At 46.8% G+C, this 13,140-nt stretch overlaps 1 pseudogene; it reads right to left on the reverse strand.

Annotated features, from left to right (window-relative positions):
• Positions 1-11,768: 11,768 nt before the first annotated feature.
• On the reverse strand, positions 11,769-12,595 carry LOC108350242 (60S ribosomal protein L7a pseudogene; annotated as a pseudogene).
• Positions 12,596-13,140: the final 545 nt, after the last annotated feature.

Raw genomic sequence — 13,140 nt, forward strand, 5'->3', positions numbered from 1 at the left:
GACTGGCAGTGACACCATGAGCATTCCACAGCCTGCTCCTCACATTGTCTGCTGTCACCCTTTCTCACCCTCACACTGCCCCTGCTCTCACAAGCTCCTCCAGGTGGCCACTTAGGTCCAAGTGACCTTACCTCTTAACTCCCCAGGGTATCTGCTAAAGCCGGAAAACCTCACCAGCAAAGACAGAAACAAACAAAATCAATTTGTCCACCTTGCCTACACATCAGTGCTCATTCCTCTCTTCAGCTGTGTGCCTACAAGTCCCTGCCACTCTGCTACAAGAACCAGCCTGGGACCTTCTCTGGGATCCGAAAGTCCATTGTGCCCTCCATTTTTAAGTTGTCTCAACCATTTTTATTGTAAAGGAGTTGTGCTTTTATTTTTTAAAAACTAAAAGTTAATAGTTTTGTATTTGTGCCAGCGTGCTTGTGCCACAATAGGCATGTAGTGGTCAGAGGACAACTTTCTGGAGGGTTCTGTTGTCTCCTTTCTCAGAAGGTCCCCGAAATTGTCAGCCTTGACAGCAAAGGCTTTCACCAGCTGAGCCATCTTGCTGGCTCTGTACTAAGTGTTTTCAACCAACTACCCTTGCCCCCCAAAGAGATTGTCCTCTATCATGAAAGAACTCGTCAGCATCAGTACATTTTACATGACCAGGGATCCAGAAAGACAGTTCTACCTTAGAAGAACCTGTGCTGATGAGAACAGGAGGTGTCAGCTGTTCTGGTAGGGCTGAGACCCAGAAATAATTCCCAAAATGTCCTTGCTAGAGGCTGGGAAATGTCAGAAGTGTCTTTCTGGTTCTTGCCTCTTTGTTGGTAGTCATGAGCATCTTGTCTACTGTGGTTCCCAGACTAAGCTCTCCTCCACTCTTGGTGAATGGGAGGGCTGTACATTCCTTTTATTTCCCTGTGCATCAGTGGAGAAGCCGGGAGACAGCACATGAAGCACCCTGTGTCCCAGCAGCCCAGCCTTCTTGGCCTGACAGTGCCCTTCACCCGCCTCTTCTGTTTTACTCTGGTTTCTTCCTTTCCTGTGGACTTAACCAGCCAGCCCAGGCACCGAGGATGAATTCCATTCGGAAACACACTGGGGAGGAAGGCAAAAGAATTTTGGCAAAATCACAAAGTGGGAATAATAATACAGAGATCGGAATGGAACACCCACCCATCTCACCCGGGTGCTGGGAGAATTAATTAACGTCTGTAAAGGCCTTTGAGTTCCTTGGGGGGACGTGCCACCAGACAGCTAGCGTTATTGTGGAGGGATTATGTGCACAAATACAATACCAGGAGCCAGGATATTACTAAAAATAAAGCAGACTTTTCTATGAGGACCTCAAGGAAGGAAATGCCTCGCTGGAAAAGCTTAACTGTCCTTTAATTCCATCGCTTGGGCTGCTGGGGATAGAAGAGCAAAGCCGAGATTCCATTGTGAGGAGAGGATTATGTTTTCTGAGCATTGTCAAGGTGCTGGGGAACAAAATAAAATCGCTGGTTTGCCAAAAGAAGGTTATAGTCTTTGGAAAAGAGATTAAGAGACTGTTTGGCTAGCGCACTTCGTAGCCTGTCCGCAGGGGGAAAAGGCAACAGGAAAGCAAATGTTTGTTTGCATTTGGGGAAAAAAAGTTTTTTACAAAATGGGAAGAAAGGGAACTGCCTCAGATGAAAACCGCCATCGGCAGCAGCCCCCCTCAGTAAATCTCCCAGAATTCCCCATGTATTTTTCCATCTGCTTGTCTCTCAAGCAGACACTTCTGAATCCTAGATTTTTAAAACAAGAGTCCTGCTTGTGTTTACAGAGGAAGATCACATTAACTCTAAGGTAAGGAGCAAACAAGCAGACTTCTTTGTCTCATAAACACAGAGGCTGTATTGGAGGTTCCTATGGTGCTGGAGAGCTCTGGCCTCTTTAGGTTAACAAAACTGCCTGGCCAACGGGAAGAAATCCTGTCCTGTTCCTAGCCCCTCCTTTCAGCCCCTTCTCCTCTCCTTCCGCCCCCTTATTTTGTAACAAGGCCTCTGGAGCCTGAAGCAGATTAGCAAACAAATAAATCCTTTAATGTCCTGGAATACTTTCCCAGTATAAATGCGATTAATCTGCCAACCCAGCAAGTTCAGCACATCAAATATCCCAGCTGTAGAAAGCCATTTCTCCAGCCCCTTAATTTATGGCAGAAAGGTCATGTTGTTTTGATGTTTGTATTGGTTAGACTTTCTTCCTCTGTTTTCTATCTTTGAAAATGCACTTTGATGCAAAAAAACATCAAAGCCTCCAACAACACCCAGTGGCACACAGTAGGAAGAGCTTTCCCCACAGCCTCCTGGGCGTAGAGACAAGCTGTGAGTGCTCACCCACCAGAATCATGGGAATCTATTCTGCCGGAACTCACTCTGTATACCATGCTGGTCTCAAACTCACAGAGATCCACCTGCCTCTGCCTCCTGAGTGTTAGGACTAAAGGTGTGTGCCACAATGGTCCAGCTTCTACTGGTTCACCTTGAGAACTAGAAAGAACTGGGTTTGAGGTGAACAGAAAGGTAGGTCATGTGATCTCTGATTCTAGCATATAGAATTGGAGACTATTCCACCCCATGACTTGCCCACCAATACCTGCTGTTCCTGCCAGCCACAAACCTCCCTGTGGGAAGCTATAGAGAAAAAACTATTTTGGGTTATTTACATGAAACCTTTATGTTAGCTCTGATTCACTTGACATTCTGTTGTCTGGTTAAGAAGTAGGTCCTCAGGTGGTGGTTGATAAAACTGAGAGGCCCGGGGTTGGGGATTTAGCTCAGTGGTAGAGCGCTTGCCTAGCAAGCACAAGGCCCCCAGCTTGTGCTTCGGTCTTCTGGGTTCGGTCCCCAGCTCCAAAAAAAAAGAAAAGAAAAAAAAACCAAAAAACAAAAAACAAACAAACAAAACAAACAAAAAAAAAAAACCAAAACTGAGAGGCCCTCAGTTGTGAGCCATAAATGTCCCCATGGCATGAGGACTGGAGAGTTCCCTCTGTGACCACACAGGGTCTCCACCAGGTCTCTGCAGTGAAGCAGTCAGCAATCAGGTGGGACTAGAACTAAGCTCCATCTCTGGGGAACAGTGAGGAGGTTGGCATAGCAAGGCAACAGTATAGCTAGGACACGAGTCCCCACGCTCTTTGCATATTCTAAAGCAAACACATGCTAAAGGGGGATGTGCACCATAGGAGTAAAGACAAATTAAGGCAAATACAGAAAATAGTGAGGACCCAAACATGGGAAGGGCTGTAACGTGCGATAAAGTTCCATCAAATGTGGATTCTTTAGTGGTCCTGTTTCGGGGAAAGAATACACAGATGTGCACTACATTTGAAATTTGGCAAATCTGGCATGCACCTTAATCCCAAGACTTGGGAGGCAGACACAGCCCACGCCAGCCAGGTCTACACAGCAAGTTCCAGGACAGACAGTGATTCACACTAAAAACTGAACACTCCACACCCAGTAATGACAATGAATGAATCAAAGATCCTGATTGAAGTACAGCGCAGACACGCTGCACATTAAAAAAACAAGCGACAGCTTTTGTAAATGAGCACGATGAAGCATGTGTCTCACACAGCAGGAAGGGAGCATCTCGCACAGCCCTGGATGCCCAGGTCTTCTTCCCACTACAGCTGCAGGGAAGCTCGCAGCCAAGCATCCTGTGACTCCCATGCTCTCTGATGTCTATGTCAGTACCACCTCTTTAGAAGGCAGTAGACACACCGGTGTGGGATTAAAGCCACACTTGTGCCCTCCTTTCACCTGAATTGGCTCTGCCACAGTCAGAGGTACCCATGGCCAGGACTTCTGGGGGGTGAAGCAGCTCAGTCCTTAATGGCATCACGAGTGTCTGACTTTTAGGGCCCGTAACAACGGAAGTGGAGCAGACAACTATTTTCTTCCTGCGTTCTGCAATAAACAGGTTTTGACATGGTTTTCATTTGTTTGTTTTTGTTGTTGCTTCCTTAAATGTTTGAATGGAACAAACATGGAAAAGAAACTGGAAAACTCCAGAAAACTGAGGGAGGTAGGGATCTCATTCTTTGAAAGATTTTTTTCTTTCAAAAAATATTTTTATGGATTATTTGAGAATTTCACACAATACATTTTGATCACAATCACTTTCTATTCCTCTCCCAAGTCCATCCCCACCTCTTTATTCCCCTTCACTGTGTCCAATTTTACTGCCCATACACTCCTGGGGGTGGAGCCACCCACGGGAGTGTGGTCGACCTACTAGAAGCCACATTCTTAAAAACATCTTCCCTAAGAAGCCATTAACTGTCCATAGCTCCTCAGTTACTGGTGGGAGTTCCCGACCCCCTCCCTACTCCATGATAAAATGCTGACTGGTTTGCTCTTAGGCAGGTCTTGTGCAGGCATCCACAGTGGCTGTGGGTTCATGAATGGACCAGTCCATTGTGTTCAGAACCCACTGTTTCACTCTGTTCTCCCTTCTTCTGTGATGGTCTCTGAGCTTTGGGGACAGATGTGATACTTGTGGCTGAGCCGCCATATTTAGTCTTGGAACGTTGACCAGCTGTGAGTTTCTGTCTCTGCACTGCGCAGAGAATCATCTCTGATGAGTTCTGAGAACTGCATTTACCTAAGTCATGCAGATTAATTTAGAGGGTAGTTAATACCATGTTTATTTAGTAGAATAATAGTAGTAGGTTTACTCCTGGGGTCTTGGGGCTCCCTAGCCATGAATTCTTGCTGGGCATGTGTTTTCTCCTGTTGGGCAGGCCTTAAAATCCAGAAAGTGATTGGTTACCCCATAATGTATATGCTATGAGCAATCTGGTCACATGAGTCATTATTGTAGTTCACAGGGTTCCCAACAAGTGTTGATGACTTCTCTCTGCAGCCACCAGCATGGCACCTGCCAGCAGTGGGGAGGGAAGCTTCCTGACCAGTATCAGTTTGGTTTCTTCTTGGCCTGTGACCAGTGTGTTTGGTGTCCAAAGCAATAGGTAGTAACCATCAAGTTCTGGTGGGCAAGCAAGAGCGAATGACAGTAACCTGTTTTGATTCAGGGGTTTATGGAGTACCTCTGACTACCAGTTCTAGGAGAGGAATTCCTTCCACACCTGCCACTGGGCTTTTTATTTAGTAACCCCTTGCTTCTGGGGTGAGCAGAATGCAGTAGGGAACTACAATTAAACTCCTTTATATGAATATATACTTATATACCAAAGACAAACAGACCAAGAAAGAAATTGGGTTACCCTTGGAATAAATCTAACCAAGGGAGTAAAAGACCAATACAGTTTTAAAACACTGTAGAGAAATGAAGAAAATACCAAGAGATAAAGAAGCCTTCTGTGCATATATGTATTGACAGGATTAATATTGTGAAAATGGAATCCTACCAAAAGCAATTTATAGATTCAATGCAATCCTCATCAAAATTCCAACTCAATTCTTCACAGAAATTGAAAAAATAATTGAACTTCATAGAAGCATAAAAACCAAGCTAGCCAAAGCAATCCTGAACAATAAAAGCACTTCTCTAAGTATTAACCATGCCTGATTTCTAGATATACCACAGAGCTATAGTGGTAAAATAGCACATAACAGTAAAGCACACAGACAGGCACACTGATTAATAGAATAGAATCAAGTGTAAGCCCTTCCAGGCTCAGGAGTGACCAGACCCCACCCCAGAGAACCCCCAAATGCCAGCCCACAGAACACCCTATCTGCCACAAGTGATGGACCTAGCCCCTGTAGACGTAGACGGCCAAGCTCTGGACCTAAAAACCCACCAATCGCCATTTTGGAAAGCTCTGCCCCGAATAAATGCTATATAAACCCTATCTTTTGTCTATTTTTGTCTATTTCTTGGCTGCTTCTTACCTGCTTCTATCCTTTCCAATAAATCTCTTGTGTGCTGTGTGACACTGTGGTAGTCCTTGGCTCCCAAATGCCAGGATTCCTTTTTCATCTGACCTATAACGTTACGTCAAGGATCCAGATGAAAGCCATGACCCCACTGCCACCTGATTTTTGACAGATCCCAAAACCATACACAGAAGAAAAGACAGCATCTTTAACAACGGAGCTGTGGAGACATCTTCGTGTGTAGACGGATGAAACCAGTACTTTCCATCTCACCGTGTACACAAGACAATTTCAAAGGGACCAAAGACCTCAGTATCAGCACTGAAACTCTGAAACTTCAAGGAGCAAGAGTAGGGATCACACTTCAGAATATAGGTTGAGGTAAGGACTTTCTGAATAGGACTTTGGTCTTCCAGGAACTTTTTCCTATTGTTTACAGGTCTTTGAGTCAATCTTGATTCTCCTCTTCTCAGCAACAGTGGTCCTAGCTGTCTTTCTTACTATGACTCACTCTCACTTAAAATGTGCCAAATACGGGGTCTGGGAGAAGATGGCTCAGTGTGTTAAAGAGCTTGCCATGAGAGTGTGAAGAGTGCAGTTCAGTTTCCCAGAGCCACATAAATGTCAGGTGAGTGTGGGGACCCACCTATAATGAGAAGGCAGAGAGGGGGTTTCAGGTTAGCAAGCTGACCCAAATGGTAAGCTCTGAGGTTGATTAAAGAGCTTACCTATATAAATGAGGAAGAATCAATGGGACATGAATTTTGGACGTCAACCTCAGACCTCCACATGCATGTATGTGTGTGTTTACATGCATACACATATGAAAACAGAAAATGTGCTCCAGTCATGACACTACTCTCCTCTGCCTGGAACCTAACTTAGGAATAATTTTTTTAAGTTCAATAAACAAAGCTGCAGACAACATTCTTTAGTGGGGATGAGCTAATCCTATACACTTTCTAGTGTTCATGCAGAATTAGGTAACAGCCGCCTGCACTGAAAGAACTAACATAAGTTTTACCATTGTTTTAAGCAAGGGGGACTGTAAAGTTAGACAAGCTAAGGGAAGGGGCACAGGGAGACTGAGAGGTGACAGGGCTAGGAGACAAAGGGGGAGGTGCACAGGAGGCAGAGAGACCTCACCACTGCATGGAATTGAGTTCAGCTGTTGTCTAGAGCAGCAGCAATGTGGGTGATTCTGGGCCAGGAATGCAAAGAAAGGAGGAAAGGAGGGAGATGGGAAGGAAATCCAGTTTCACTTCTGTTAAAAAATAAAAGTTAAAACAAAAAAGATAATTACCTGAAGTTAAGATACTGTATTCATTGCTTTTCTGTGATAAAACACTGCGACAAAAAACAACTTCCAAAAGGAAGTTTGCTTTGGCTTGGGCTTCCAGAGGTAAAAGAATCTGCAGTGGCAGGAGAGGCATGGCAGTAGGCAACTAGTCAGGAAGCGGAGAGGTCAACCTTCAGCCTCGAATACAAAGAAAGCAGAGAGTGGACAAGGCTAGGAACTGTCACAGCAGCCCCACTGATATACCTCCTCCAACAAGGCTCCACCTCCTAAAAGTTTCATAACTGCACCTCATAACACCACCAACTGAGAAGGACCAAATGGTCAAAATGCCTGAGCCTACGGCATTGACCTGAACCAGGCTGGGCGATGTACTTCCTCCAATGCAAGCATTGTGGTCGTCAAGAGCAGTCCTGAGGCACAGCAGATGGTCAGGCATCAGCAGCCCAAATTCGTCTTCCTGAGGGCTTTGGTATCCCTGATGTCTCCTACGATAGATCCTCTGTCTTTCCCAAGGAACATACTTCTTACCTGCTCCCCAAGGCCTCATCAACAGACTTTCTCATTCCTGAACTACACTTCTCTGTGACCAGGTCTCCTGGGCTACCACCTGCCTACAGCCTATACAGGAGCTACCCACATTGTCTTCTGAGAGATTGCCTAAGATCTTAGACTTGATTTTAACCTAAATCAGGTGCTATTTATACCTCACGTATCCTTTCCTTACATGGGCTTATCTCCTGGTTTCATATCCATCTGGGGATTCACCGCAGAGAATTACTAAAGACTCAAGTGATGCATGTTTTACTCCCTTTTGCAACAGTTGAGCCATATTTCCCTCTGAGACCTCAGTGACCCATGGCTTCAGTTAGACTTCAGAGGAAAGAGACCAAAAGGCTTGCAAGATTGAAAATGAGATTGCTGGAGAGCCTTGGAGGCGGACACGAAACCTTCCCAGCACAGTTAAGACAGCTGTCAGATGGGCGACGCTGGGAGGAGGTGATCTTGTGCTCTGTGAGAGACTTGTCCTTCATGTGAGAGGGATCAGGATGGGAATTCAGAGCTGAGAGCTGGTGGGTTGTTGACTCGGTGTCTCATCTAGCAATAGCCAATATCAGCAATAGTCTTTAGGGTGTCATGGTGCACAACCTCCAGGTTACAATTGGGTGGAATGTAAGGGTGGGACCCAGAAAGGGTATAGCTTCCAGTCTGTGCTCTCCAGTGTTAGCACCTTCTGTCTGGTCAGTCCCAGAGATGGAGGTTTTGATTTGAGGACTTGATCCCTGACCCTTTTTGACCTAGCAAGTGGATAGTGTAACAAAGAGAGCACCCTGCCAAGTAATAGAAACGGTAGCCTCCCAGCACCAGACCCTCAGAATGGAGGTCACCCTGCTGAGCAGCAGGGACCCCACAGACTACTCAATTTGAATCTTGCCCCAATGATGCTTTCTGTGGTCCGCAGAAAGTTACAGACATGCTCAGTACACATTTCTTACTCCCAAACCATGAAACTTGGAACATCTACTTTGTGTGGGCATGTGAGCACCTGTGTACCCCTATGTGGAGGCCAGAGGTCAACTCCAGCTGGTGTTCTCAGTCACCATCTTCTCTGTTTGCTTGTTTGTCTGATTGTTTATTTGTTTGTTTGAGAAAGGGTTTTTCCTTGGCCTGGAGTCCCCTGATTTGCCTAGTGTGGCTGACCAGAGTCCTGAGGGTCCGTCTGTCTTTGCCTCTCCAGCACAGTGATTACAAGCATGTGCTACCACACTAGGCATTGCATGTATGTGTGCATGTGAGTACAGGTGCCCTGGAAGCCAGTGCACACTCTTCACGAATGAATCGTCTCTCCAGCCTAAGCATCTTAAGACCCGTGTGTAAGTGAAGAACTGAGTATGGTGTGTGGCCAAGCCTCACCTTTGATGATAGCTCAAGGCCTGCTTTCCTGAAGACGTTCAGCCCAGGGCACTGTCTTTTATTCCTACAAAGCAGACTGAAATCAGAACAGACAGGAGCCAGTCTGTAACCACTGCCTCCCCCCCTTTTTCCACTGAAATTATTTTTATAAATGTTCATAATATAAAATACACACGCTTCGTTCTTTTGTTTTGTTTCGCCTTATTCTGTTTTGTCTCAAAGTTTCCCTCCATTGTGAACTACGTTCCGGGCAGAGGGGCCCAAGTAGTCATTTCTCTGAACCTTTTGAAGCTCATCCAGACTCAGGTCAACTCGGTGCAAAGTCCCCTTCATCAGCAGAGTCATGGTGACCTTGCTCGTTTCACTTCCAAGTTCCTGGAAGTCGCACAGGATCCATCAATTTCTTTTTTCATCAGCACTAAGTCAAGAATAGAAGTTCCTGTTGTGTGCTTTGTCGCCTTGGTGACCAGAGCATCATGCCAAGCTGGATTTCCTTTACACAAGGCCAATGAAATCTGGACCTTTGAAGCTGGTCCCATCACACCTGTCCTGACAGTCTGTACCCAGCACTGGTGAAGCATTTCCCGAGTTCCCTCTGAGCTGCCTGCATGAGCCTCCAGGGCATTGACTGGTAAAGAAGTCGGTCCTTCTTTTCCTTTGTCCCGGTTCAGTTTCACAACCCTGGGAGGCAAACGCCATTAGCCTCCACTTTCCAGATTGGGGAACCTAAGCACACAGAGATTATGTGATTGGCACAAAGCAGCCCTGGCCGCTGGTTGGGAAGCCAGGGTCCTGACCCCAGAGCCTGGCTCCTAACAACCGCTCACTCATGGATCAGTCTGGTGACATGGGGAATTTGCTACATGCCTGACCCTAGGGTTCTCATCTGCAAAGGTGGGAAAGATCGTAGCACCATCCTAGGGGTGTCATGGAGACCGTAAGACCACATGAACAGGCCAGTGGTTCCACTCAGCTGCCAGAAGCATCATCTTGTCCTGCGGTCAGCACAGCTCGGCTTTCCAGCTCCCCTGGGATCCTTCCGCATTGCTAGAGACAGAGTCTATTTCCTGGTCCATGCGCTTGAGGAGATTCAGCCCTTTGCGCCCCTGCCATGTTCCATACTGGAAGATCTGGCTTTCTATAGCAGCTTTGGAATCTAGACAATGTGTTATTCCCACACACCTCCGTGTTCTGTGGTCCACTCGGCTTGTTTATAACTTGAGGACAAGGGCCGCTTGACTGCTTCTGAGTCCACCCAACATTCACCTCAGCTCTCCAGTCCCTCAGGACTAGAACGGCCCCAGGGAGTCACGGGTAGCAGGCATCTGGAGCTGTGCTCAGTAAAGGTGCCGTTTCCCCTCATCCAGGCCAAGGCTGGCAGGCAGCCATGCTGGGTGGCACATTTTCTCCTCCTCAGGAAGACAAGGGTAGAGGAAGCAAGCAATGACCTCCTTCCCTACACTGCTGCTCTCCTCAGCTCTGCAGAGGAGATGGGTCCCTGGAGGCAAAGGAAATGTTCGCCCACCTGTCTGGGCCACTGTTCTGCACTCCTACAGAGGAGAGTCCCCAGGGAGAAGAGTAAAACCGGTTTGGACCTGTTCTCCAGATTCTTCTTCCCTGGTTTGGGGGTGAGCATGTGTGAGCGTGCATACTTCCACACCTGGCTAGCCACTAGGACCTGTCGCTGCACATATCTTGGTGGTACGTTGTAAGAGAGTTAATGCATTCAGGAAACTTGCCTTTCGAGGGGTCAAGCTTTGGCAGAGATTCCTCTGATCCAGAGCAGAGATGAAGACTTGGGCTACATCAGCACTTTTCCTGGCCAGCCTCTCCGACACTAACTACGGCCAGAAAGCCAACAAACACAGAAGAAAGATTTCGCCTAAAAGTCAGTGTGCAAAACAGCTTAGAGACCGTCACTTTTCTGTAATGAGGAGTTTCTGTATGACTAGCTGTAGACAAGTGGGGGGGGGGGGGGCTTGGCAAGGAGACACTTTAACTTGCACTGTGAATGGCACTTTCCCAGAGTGTCTCCTTGTTCAGGAATCCTTCCATCTCTAGTACCCAGCCTGGCCATGGAAGAGAAGGGAGACCTCAGGCCCAGGGCACACACATTCACTACCCTACTGCTAAGTTTCAAACCCACAAAGGGCTGAGTTGCCCATTTAATATATTAAAGCAGACCTGGCCACCAGGTTCTCCCAGCATCCTTCAGTCCCTACTTGTTACAGGGTATCCCTGGTACCCCCTCGTTCCTACCTCAAACTCTTCAGCCCAGGGGCTGGGCTGCCCTTTTTTTGAGACTCTTTTCTACCTAATGCAGATATTGTGATTGCCTAGCCCCTTTTTAACCTTTGACCTCCTGAATACAGTTCCCTCCTCTCTCCTCCCCTTTCACCTCCCCCCTCTCCCCACGTGGCTCAGTGTCATGATTGTTCTGGAGTCTTAAAGATGTGTCTGCCTCTGGCTATGTTCCCCCCCCCCCCCATCTATAATAAACTTTCTCCTCCACCATACCCAGGAGCCATTGTGTCCTTTCCTTTCCTTTTTATTTCTGTTTTTCACCTACAAGTATCTTTGTCCAGTTGCTCTTACTTCCTGGATTAACTCAGAGAAAAGAAGGCAAGCCCTTTGGCTTTTTTTTTTAAATTTTGTAATTATATTTATGTACAGAAAACTTAAGTGTACATTTAACCCAGTTTAGTGATGAGTTCTTTAGCCTTTGCCTTTTCCAGCTTGGCAATGCGAGCCACAGACTTAGGACCCAGGACGTTGCCTCCCCAGTGGCGGCGGATCTCGTCCTATCTGTCATTATAATTGGTCCTAATAGCTTCCACCAACTTAGCCAGAGCACCCTTCTCTTCTGAGTTAACCTGTGTGAAGGCAACAGCGGTGCACGTCTTTCTGTGGACCAGGCGCCCCAGCCTGGCCTTTCCCTTGATGATGCAGTAGGGCACCCCCATCTTTTGACAAAGGGCAGGCAGGAAAACCACCAGCTCAGTGGGGTCTACATCACGGGCAATCACCACCAGCTGAGCCTTCTTGTTCTCCACCAAGGTGGTTACTGTATTGACCCCTGCTCAGAGGACAGGTGGTCTCTTAGTTGGGACGCCCCCTTTGCCAGCAGCTTTCTTCTTAGTGCAGGCCAGCAGCCTTTGCTGCTTCTCCTGCTTTGTCTCTGGCCTGTACTTGTGGGCAAGCTTAAGCAGCTGAGTCGCTGTTTGTCTGTCCAGGGCCTGGGTGAACTGGTTGATGGCAGGAGGTACTTTGAGCCACTTATAGAGGATGGCTCTTAGCTGCTGCAGTCTGATGTAGCAGGGCCATTTGAAGAAGAGTGTGAGATCTCTTTTGGGCTGGATGTCCTGCCCAATGCCAAAGTTCTTTAGCCTTTTCTCAAACAAAGGATTGACCACCTTTTTGGCCTCTTGTTTCTTGACCACGGCGGGGACCGGGGCCACCTTCTTCCCCTTGGCCTTCTTTCCTTTGGGCATCTTGCTTGGCTGGAGGAGAGAGCGCCCTTTGGCTTAGAGCGCCCTTTGGCTTTAAGGTAGTAGGTTGCAAGCAAGTAAAAGATTTGTACAATAAGAACTTCAAGACTCTGAAGAAAGAAATTGAAGAAGTCCTCAGAAGATGGAAAGATCTCCCATGCTCATGGATTGGCAGGATTAATATAGTAAAAATGGCCATTTTACCAAAAGCGATCTACAGATTCAATGCAATCCCCATCAAAATACCAATCCAATTCTTCAAAGAGTTAGACAGAACAATTTGCAAATTCATCTGGAATAACAAAAAACCCAGGATAGCTAAAACTATCCTCAACAATAAAAGAACTTCAGGGGGAATCACTATCCCTGAACTCAAGCAGTATTACAGAGCAATAGTGATAAAAACTGCATGGTATTGGTACAGAGACAGACAGATAGACCAATGGAACAGAATTGAAGACCCAGAAATGAACCCACACACCTATGGGCACTTGATTTTTGACAAAGGAGCCAAAACCATCAAATGGAAAAAAGATAGCATTTTCAGCAAATGGTGCTGGTTCAACTGGAGGTC

This window comes from Rattus norvegicus, chromosome 2 (genome assembly GCF_021556685.1).
Source record: "Rattus norvegicus strain SHRSP/BbbUtx chromosome 2, alternate assembly SHRSP_T2T, whole genome shotgun sequence".
Lineage (NCBI taxonomy): Eukaryota > Metazoa > Chordata > Mammalia > Rodentia > Muridae > Rattus > Rattus norvegicus.